Genomic DNA, 11,158 nt, shown 5'->3' with positions numbered 1-11,158 from the left:
ATTTATCGTGGACAGTTGTGTCAGACGACTGTATGGTTTAAAAATAATAATGACCATAAGACATCACATGTTTCATAAGTAAAAGAAAATATTTTTTTTTTCCACCGTAAATAATTGTAGATTTCGGTTTCATTATTTATGTACAATTACTACTTGTATTATTTTCATTTTAAACTGTCGCATAATTAAATGTTATATAAAAATATAATGCAATACATTGAAACGTCTCAATTGCACCATAAGTCATTTTCAGAAAATATTTTCTAATAGAAAATGTATAAAAAAAAAAAAGGTTGGCCAGCACAGTAAGTGTGGATCATATTAATAATTTAGATAATGAGAGAATGAATGAAATAAATTATTTTAATGTAAAAAAAATTAAAGGTAAAAAAAAAGTTATTATGAAAGAAAAATGAAAGAAAGTCGAGTTAAAATTCCTTTCTAAAATGAATCATCGACTTAAGGTATGTCATCATATAATAAAACGCATATTTTATTATTATTAATATAATGTTACATTAATAATATAAGCTGGGAGCTAGGAGACAGTGAGATAGGTTCGATAGGTGGTGTAGGGTACATGTAATATGTAATATCAAGTAGAATAGAAGACAGTAAAAGTCGTACGAGCCACTGGAGGAGACACGCTTATTAGTTCCGATCTATCGTTCTTTCGCGTCACGACTCACGACTACTAGACGCACTGATATGACCAGTAGATGCGAGTTAAGTTTATATTAATATAAAAGTATATGATATAGACCAGAGCGACAAGAAACAAGATGAGAGGATACGGGAATTCAGGTGGCCAGCGGATTATTCGTTGGATCGTGATTGTGAGCGACTGATCAAGATGCTGTCATATAAAAATTTTTTTCAGTCTATAGATTGATTATTTATGATAATATTTTTCCTAAGTGCTTAATTTCTCTTGTTGGGTTCAGATTATTTTTTGACCCAGAAAATCTCAGTTGCTTAACGGCCGTGTCTAATAACACATGCTCATATATTATAATAGATACATTGAACTGTTTATAAATTCTGAAAAATTGTTTATTAAGTACAGACCTTAATTCAAAATTTAAGGTCGCTATGAGATATGAAAATCAGTTTTTTACGATTTTGTTTTGAAATTCCAGAAACTATAAATTTTTAATTCATTAATCTTATCAACAAGACTATTTTTGCAGGCCATAAAATTATATACAAAACAGTCGTTTTAATTTTTTTTATAAAAATTCAATACTTAGTCAGCTGCGATATTTATTTCTGGATTTTCCATGCCCAATTGCGTAAAATTCGGAGCGACATTTTGCAATTTTAATTAAGGGCTGTAATGAAAGGATTTTTTTTTTAAATATACAGGGGAGGGAGGGGCAAAGGGGGGTACTGAAGGAAATACCAAGTTTTCGAGGACTCAAATACGCTAAATCTTTTTTTTTTTTTAATGATATTCAAAGTAAATAGAAGAAATTTTCAGTTACCGTTGAAAAAAACAATTTTTCATTTCTGCGGGCAAAGTGGGGTACCCCCTAAAAAAGGTAAAAAAAAAAAAATTTCTGGATTTTAAACGAATTTGATTAAGTTGAATTTTTTTATAAGTAATTTATATAAAGAAAAATTATATTTTACATGTTTATTGGATACAAAAGAAGAAAAAAAATTTTTAATAGTTTTTATCATAAAACAAACGTCATTAATATTTTTCAACTGACAATTAATTTTTGAAAAAGTTTTCCCAAAAAAATTCAAAGTAACGCTTAATTATATTTACAGAAGTGATTTTGGAATGTTTAAAAACCATTTAAAATATGAAATTTTTTTTTATAAAATTTTGGGGGTACCCCGTTTTGCCTACCCTACCCCCTTTTGCCCCCCTTCCCCTATACTAAATGATTCTAACAGATTAGCATAACAAAAATGTCGCAAAATGGCTTCAGTCTACACGTGTTATATCTGCACGCTCTATTATGTATTTGTATATACATATATATATTATCATTATATATCCAGGAATAATACCGAGGGTCATCTAATAGTTGTAACTGATGAAAATTAATCAAGTTCAATGACTGCTGATCTTTTAATAAATACAATTTATATATTTTTAGACAAAATTTAATTATACTTTTTCACAAACTCATTGAGCAATTGACTTTAAATGACATATTTATTTTAAATGGAGATATTGTTAATTGTATAATTGCAGAATGTTATAAATAAATATTTTTTGTTAGCATTCCTTGGATTTCTCCAGGCAATAATAAAAAATAAAAAACAAAAAAAGTAAATAAATGTATTTGTAAATGTAATAAAAAAAAGAGGGGATATAGTATATAGTATCGAGAATATTCAGTGAAGCGGAAAAGGAAACAGTAACTGGGAAATATGACACTGTACCCACTCGTCTTATATATGTGAGTATATTATATGTATGAAATTAAGTGTACATAACACGGAAAATAGTGCGACACATAAATTATGAATAAAGAGTTGTGAAAATGCTAATGAGGATATTACAAGCGGGTCTCGTTGAAGGAAGGTGGTAACTCCGATATTAAATATCAAATACTTTTTTTTTTCAAATATATTTATGTTCAATGTTGCATCGTTTTATATTTAGTGTATTGGTGCAAGGATATATAAATGAGATGCCGCGAGTGGTTCGAAATCCTTGTCGGATCAGTCTTGATTTTATCCGTTCGTTTTCAATCACTATCATATATCGTTATATTGTCGAGCGATCTAAATCATATCGAGACTACAAGCTAGACATCAGGTTTATATTCTACAGGATATATAATTCATTTTGCTTATTATTTATTTGTATTAATTAAATAATATATACAACATTATCGTGTTAATTTTAATAAAAATGTACCGGAAGTGGGTACCACATAATTCGGCCTATAAAAATTTTTTACCGTAAAAATTCAATTTTTTAATGAGGTTTTAAAACTCAACTGGGTCTCAAAGTGATTCCGCGACTGATTTTTTCAATTTTACATTTTTTTTTTTTTTAATAAACAAGTCAACAAATGATTGGAAAAAAAAAAACATTTTGACACAAAAATGGAATTCCACTACTGCATATTTATGTAAATTTATTTTTATTTAATTATTTTTGTAAAAAGAAAATAATTTTAATCGACATTGTAAATAAAATGAAAATAAATGACATACAAGTGAATAACAATTGCAAAATGACTTTATTGAATAAAAGCGATTTGTGTGATCCCCATATTATGAAGGGCACCAGTGTACATGTCGAAGAGAATATAATAATAAGAGAGCCTACAATAATAGCATGTCACCTTTAACCTCTGAAGTTACAAGTCTTATCGCGACGCGACAAAACTGTGACTTTTATATATAACAGACTGGCCACTGGGTAATTCAAGACCACAAAATGCAGTAGGTATATACAGATACGTAGTTGACATTAAATTGTACAAACTGGCGGATGCGTGCAATTGTTGGAATCGCCCGTGTTGTACAAGTGCATCTATAGATTAACCTGCACTTACATCAAATATGACAGATTAATCAAGCGCCTCAGCCTCACTATAGCTACACTACTAACACAGTTAACTTTGTTCGTATAATAAAAGCGCGAGTTTTCTCTCTCTATCTATCTGTTTTTTTTTATTCCTCACTTCATATCCTCCCCCGCACGTCATAGCTCCCGCAGTGTATAATAGCCCCACCCTCTTTTGTTATATTTAAACGCAGCATTGAGAGGTTCCTAGGTCAGTGCTTATGTTTCCACATGATGACATTGTGTAAATAAAAAATGTTACGTTTAAACATTTAGATAATATTACACTTACTCGAGTCATCAGTCATCAACTCTTGACCTCTTCAATACGAGCCTCGACACAATTTCCTCTTTATTATTTTTTTTTTATAATATGTTGATATTACACAACTCAATTAGCTGATTATAAACTCGTTGTGATTTTCAAAAATTAATTTTTTAATTATTTAACTAAAAATTTATGACTTTAGATTTAAAATACCGATTAAGTTAATGTCAAAAATTTTCACGTTATATTTTTTTTTTAAGTTCATTAAACATATCGAGGGATAAATTAAAAAAAAACTTTTTTTTGTAATAATTTGATTCAAATTTTTTCTTAAATAATTTTACAAAAATTTAGTGAAATTATTTTTTTAAAAATAAATTCAACTTTTGTAGAAAATTAAAGTGTTCATGTTAAGTAAAAAAAAAATGTTTATCTCACTTTAGCGAATGATGAAAAAAATACAAGGAAAGTATAAAGATCAAATATATAAGATTGGTATAATAATATATATATTTAAATAAATATATAAATACTATACACGCTACTGAATATAATTTAGCAGTAAAGTGTGTAAATTATGATAACATTTAACTGAATGTATTTATTAGCCGGTGAGGGCAACTGAATATTTAATGAGAGGGTCAGAGGAAGACGAAAATTTATCAGCTCGAAAAAATCTAACGATGGCAAAAAAAAATTTTTTGGCAAATTTCTGAGGGGGTCCATCATGCCACAGGGTTTCGTTGTGCCCCAGTCTTCCCTATACTACGAATAGAATATCCGACCACGAAAAATATACAGAATTAAATCCACATGTGTGTAATATTTAAAAAATATTTATAAAAATAAAAAAATCACTCAAGAATTCAGGGACAAAATACTAAATATCTTATAATATATATAAATAATAATTATTTATCATTATGTTAATATTATTTATAAAATAATATTAAGATGCAGTGCAAGATTACGCGGCGACTTTCATCATCAGGGCCATAAATAAAATGATTTGTATTATTTTTTGTCAATGTTAGAAAAAAAAAATAAATGAATGAATAAAAAAGATGAGAGATAAGAGGTAAATAAATAAAACGGAGACTAAAAAAAAAGTAGTAGCTGGTGACAAGTTGCCGTAGGAACGTGAACGTATCGTTCGAGTAAGTAAAAGGCGAGTCGAATCGTTTAAGGTAACGACGAGGTGCAACTCTCATGACTCGTCTACCTTTATATTTACTTACAATCCTCGTAAACCAGTGTCAAGCTTACCAGCCACTCTGTACACATTACACATATATCATTTCTATTCCTAAAAAGAGACAATGACGTTTGTCTGACGGAAAACATCAGGAAGACGGAAAGACCCGCCTCATTTATTTTTTCTCACCGTCTCTAATAATTTATAAAAATAAGGAAACACTTAAAAATTTTATCCATCCGATAGATTGTACGTGTGATAAAAACAATGTCCTCAGATAACGAGCCAACGTGTCAGATTATTAGATACCGTGATAATACAACAAAAAAATGTATTTTTAAAAATTACCAACTTTACTAGTCATCGATTGCTCAATAATTTATTATTTTAAAAATAAATTAAATAATTTTTTTTCTACTGTTATTTTTTAATTTATTTTTAAAAATAACCCTAAGTAAACGCCCACGTGTAGACATTGCGTTGCACCAGAGTAGGGAATGTCAAATGATTCGCCTCTTAATAGACCAACTTCCCGGACACGTTGAGTTTCAACCGCGCAATCATTAAAGTCCGTGGCTTTGCAGCTTGGCAATGACATTGCCCGTACTTATATATATATATAAATAACCAATTAAATGAGACCTTACAGAGGAATATTTATAAAAAAAGATCATAAGTAACTACAATTCCATGCTCTTTTTACTTAATTGAATTATTATAAATTTTAATTTTTAATTACGAGTGTTTTTAATTAAAACAACCAATTAGAATGCAAAGTATTTCTTTTTTAATTTAAAAATATATATGTATAATTTAAATTGGTTGAATCAGAGTTTAAATAAACAGTCGACAGTAATTATTCAAGATGCGTTTAAGGTCAAGCAAACCTTTGTTTAATAAAAGTAGAGCACAGTAAAGACATAAACATTAACATGTTTTAATGAAGACCCGATTAAAGAGAGAATGTAACATATGATAAGAAAAAAAAATTGTATACAGTTAAATAAGACGAGGAAACTGTAAAAATTCAGAGAATTATTTAATTTGTTATGTGACTTAAATTTTTTTAAATTAATTGGCGGTTTTTTTTAAATTTTTTGAAAATATTAAATCATAAGCGTAATAAATTAATGATACGAATGAAGAGAGTTAGTATGGAAATTACGAATTCTTAGAGGTGATGTAAGAAAAAACCCCGAGGACTCTGAATCAGCATTAACACTCTGTTCGTAGTCCAAGATCGCTTTGTACTAAAATCATTAGCGCAAGATAAGAGGCAGATTGTAAAAGTAATATCGTTATAGGAATAGAATAAAAGTATTTCTGCTGGTAACGTTTGTCTTTAAGTCAGTCACATTATTTATATTGTGGAGGTCGACTGATCGCAAATGTGACGACGGAGATTAAACTGCGTGAGAATGGATGTTTAATAAAAGTAAATAAATAGATGGGCGCATGAGTTAAGAGATTGACATCAGTACAATAATAGCTCTAATAATGATTAATAAACTGTGGCAATTCTCACTATCAGTTAACTTTTGACGAATATCTTATTGATAAATAAATAAAAAAAATTCAAATTATTTTGAATTAAATAAATAAATAAATAAATGAATAAAATTATTATCCCGTTCAATTAAAATAAAATAAAAAAATGACACAGATAAAGATAAAAAATTAAATTTATACTTTATCGTATCATATATTTCCAATACTGGATATAAATATCGCAATTTAAAGTGACAAAAAAAAATTAATAAGTCACTTTGCTGCGATATTTATTAAATTATTTATGTATTCATGCTGACTAATAAATAAATTACATTAAAAATTATTAACAAACTGTACTTATGACTTAAATGTTTATAAAAAAAATAAATAAAACGACTATCAGTTTGAATGAACCAGTAAAAATTAATGGCCGTATCGGAAATTATTTATGAATTAAAAAAACTTGATAATAAAATATAAGTTTAGTTACAGGGGGTCAGTTAATCGGATGTTGTGTAAAATTAATAACGTGACGTATTAATTGAATAACCAAGTAAAGAAAATTTTAATCATAACTGTTAATATTTATTTTCGTGTTCTATATAATTTCTCCTCAGTTTAATTCCCCGTTTAGTTTACGAGATGAGTTTAAGTCGTAAGTTTAAGTTTATAGATAACGCGCTATATATAATACAACATCAAGTGCAAATATTACAATCGCTATCAGATAACTTGACACAGATAGTGTACCTTGTAAAAAGCTGAAAAAATTTTCGTTAAATAAAAAAATATATTGTTTTAAATTTAATTTTTTCTTTATCTATAGAATAGATAAGAACTATTGGTAATAAAAAAATTTTCTTTGAATATCTAGAAATTTTTATGTCAATGTAGCAGAGTAAGACAGCCGTTTCCTCAACAATCGCGGATTTGCGATGCTAAAATTTTTTAAAATCCGCCTTCATTGAGAGTCGATGACTTTATAATCACAAGTGTCAATGACCTAAGATTTGAATTGATATCTATTTATGTAAATTACTTAAAAGCTTTAGCTATTCATTAGTTTATCGTATTGTATATATTTCACGCCATTAAATATTTAATTTTTTTTTTTTTGCATGTACTCGATGTTATTTTACTGTGATTCATAAAACAAAGTGATAAATATTTTTATAATCGATTGTAATTATTATTTCTATTGTAAGACTTCTGTAGACTCCATTGTATTGAGTTTCGTGGAATCGATATATGAGTATTGATAATTAATCATTAACATAATATTTATTTTAAAAGAAATAAAGATTTATATTGTTGTAACTAAAAGAGCCGGGAATTTTTTTTCGTTTAAATATCCCTAAGGTAAATTATTAACTGTTATTAAAATACTAAACTACGATTGATATTAAATTTAATTGACTGAAGATACTGATAGCTAACAGATTTCTACGTTTTCTTTACTACGTTAAGTGGAGAATTTTAGTTTATCGGCTATAGTAAAGACATTTAATTTTTTATTTTTTTATCCTAGTATGGATTCAAATCCAATGATTATTTTCTCAATTGTTGTATAGATTTATACTAATCGATTAATTCATAATTATTTCTATCGTTATTTTATTTACATTACAATAACCACATCCATAATAGAAGAATGTGGAGGTAAATAAGGAGGGTAAATAAAAAATGTACGTCACCAATCAGCTACTGAAGAAACTGCTTTTTTTAAATCTGTAAAAAAAAAATTAATTTAGTAAATTTATTACTTACAATTATATTTAATTAAAATTTTAAAAAACTCACGTTGATGATTTCAGATGACTGGAAATTCACTGGACACAACACAACACTTATTAATTTACACGACACGAATTAATTAATAAACGACTCAACTTTTTTACTTAATAAACTTCTTATAATTAAAACAATCGAATAAATTAATTGGAAAATAAAAATACGATGTACAAAACAATAATTACTTTTTAAAACCACTACACACTTGTTCACTATCACAAACACTTAATTTTTAATTTCACTAATAATTACATGTACACTGCACTTTATATTTCAAATTTTAAGACATGAATCAGTTAATTAATAAATAAATATGAGTGTGAGTGCAGCAGTTATAAAATAATTTATAAATATTAAATAAATAATTTGATTTATTAAAATAATTAAACCTAAAAAATACGCGTACTGATTTTTAAATTATTTGAATACGAATTTAAAAATTTATTTATTAAAATTTAAAAAAAATTGACAATTGTCAGCTGCATTCACACTCAGATAAATTATATTTAATGAATTTTTTAATTAAAACCACAATACACTTGCGCACTGTCACCAACACTAGATTTTTATTTTTTTAAAAAAACTACTTTTATACTCAGCACTTTATTTTTAATTTCAAGACAAATTAGTAATTAATAAATAAATTATACTTGATAGATTTTATAGAACCACAATACACTTTCTCACTGTCACGAACTTTAGATTTTTATTTAAAAAAAAAAAAAAAACACTTACATACACAGCACTTTTTATTAACACGAAATTTTTACCAACTTTTTAAATTAAAACTTTACTCATGCGCACTAAACCCGGAATTTACAACTGACGCCATTACTAAACTCGCGAGAAAATCGACCGATGTATTTTAAATTTTTATTAACGTTTCTTTGTACTAATTCAGTTGAATTATCATTTTTAAAAAATAATTTTTTTTTTTAGCCTTTGTGGCCGCCATAACACTTTTTCTCAAAAATTAAGTGATAAATTTAAAAAAATAAAAAACAAAAAAATGACTGATAATTTTGGAAAAAAGTATATCGAGATATTATTTATACTTACAAGAACTGAAAAAATGCTAATTAGTTGAGAAATTAATCAATAAATAACGGGATTTTTTTTTTTTAAATGATTCGAAGTGGGAGTAATGGCGGCTGAGTCTACTTGGACATGTCCTAGTATTATACAGCATCAATATCTACAGATTTATCAATTACCTCGAGTTGATTTACTTAATTTTTACTTTATAACAGCTCAGAATACTTTAATTTAATTAAATAAATATAAATTTAGTAAAAGAAACGTTTAATTATGGGGTAATTAATTAATTTTTATCGAGCAATGTCTAGTATGAGCGTCTTTCGAGCGGGAACGTAAGCGTCTGCTACGCATCAGCCTTGCGCATTATAAGCACGCAGGCGCTGCTGCCACCTGCAGTTCAAATTTTCGAGTTACTCCTAGTCGATAACTTATCTAGACATTTTAAATTCTTTGATAATTTAAATAAAATAAATTTTAATAAATAATTGAATAATGTAAGTGTAAAAAAGAATTTACAAAATTAATTATGATCCTAAATTTAGCAACAATTAAAAATTTTTGGATGTTATTTTCAAATAGTCAATTACAAAAACTAAAAAAACTAGAAATATGCACTTCTCGAAAATTTTAAAAACTATAAGTGCAATTTCTTAAAATATTTTTTTATTTACAATTTATGATTTTGAAAAATTTTTAAAATTATTAGATGTCGGTAAACTTCAGAATCATAATTAATTAGCATTTAAAAATTACATATTTACATTTAATTTTTTTAAACAAGTACACAAAAGTTATCAATAGAAAATACTTTTTTAAAAAATTATAAATTAAATATATATAAATAAGTCATAAAACAAAAATTATTTGCAAAAAAAAAAATTGAGTGTGAATGCAGCAGACATTCGAAAAATTTTTAATTATTAATAAACAGAGTAAATAATTAATAAAATAAAATTTAAAAAATTTTGAAATTAACAAGTGCATTTTTTATAAATATTTTTTAAAAAATATTTACTCTATTTATTTGTAAATTTAAATTTGTCTGATGTTTGCTACATTCACACTTGTAAAAAAAAAATAAAATTTAAAAATCCCCGCGTAAATTCACAAATTCAGCGGCCTTGTTATTGCGTCAATTGTTACAAAAATAGATTGACCACGCATTTAAGTTTATACTGTAGTGAATACATTACTACAACAGTAAAAAACTAAAAAAGCGTCCAATAACATCCCACGTGTTAAAAGCTATAAATTTCTGAATGAACCCATGCAAGCTGGCAAGTCGCCAAATGACGTAGATTTCACAAAAACATTGGCGTTTAAATAATTTAAAAAGAAAAAATGATAAATTCATGTTCTTATTCTGAAAATAAATGATCACATAAATAAATTAGTTTTAGTTAGTCGTTTAATTTAAAGACAAATCGATCAACAGATCAATGCCGATCAAAAAATCTACACTGAGTTTATGCAGTTAAATCGTCTGGTGAACCGGCGGCCTTTTAACTCCATCTTCAAACTACTGCTTGCTCCCCACCTTGAGTCCTTAATTTTTTAAATTACTTTTTTAGCAATGTATGTACACACATGTAACTTTTACTGCTGGTAGTGGTAGCGAATAATACTGGTACTGGTACTAGTACTAATACTGGTGCTGATACGCAACCCTGAGTATGAAGAACCATGTTGATGATTCGGACCCAACACATCTAAAGAATGAACCAAACAGGAACGTAAAACGGAGCTGTGAGCTCTCAACTGTGTACTTGATCCCCACCCAAGTGATTGTATGTCTGACTCTAGTCATCAGAAATTTCAGCCTGCTGTTGGTGCTCTC

Source organism: Microplitis mediator, chromosome 5 (assembly GCF_029852145.1).
Source record: "Microplitis mediator isolate UGA2020A chromosome 5, iyMicMedi2.1, whole genome shotgun sequence".
Classification (NCBI taxonomy): Eukaryota; Metazoa; Arthropoda; class Insecta; order Hymenoptera; family Braconidae; genus Microplitis; species Microplitis mediator.
Note: the sequence above shows the minus strand (reverse complement) of the source record.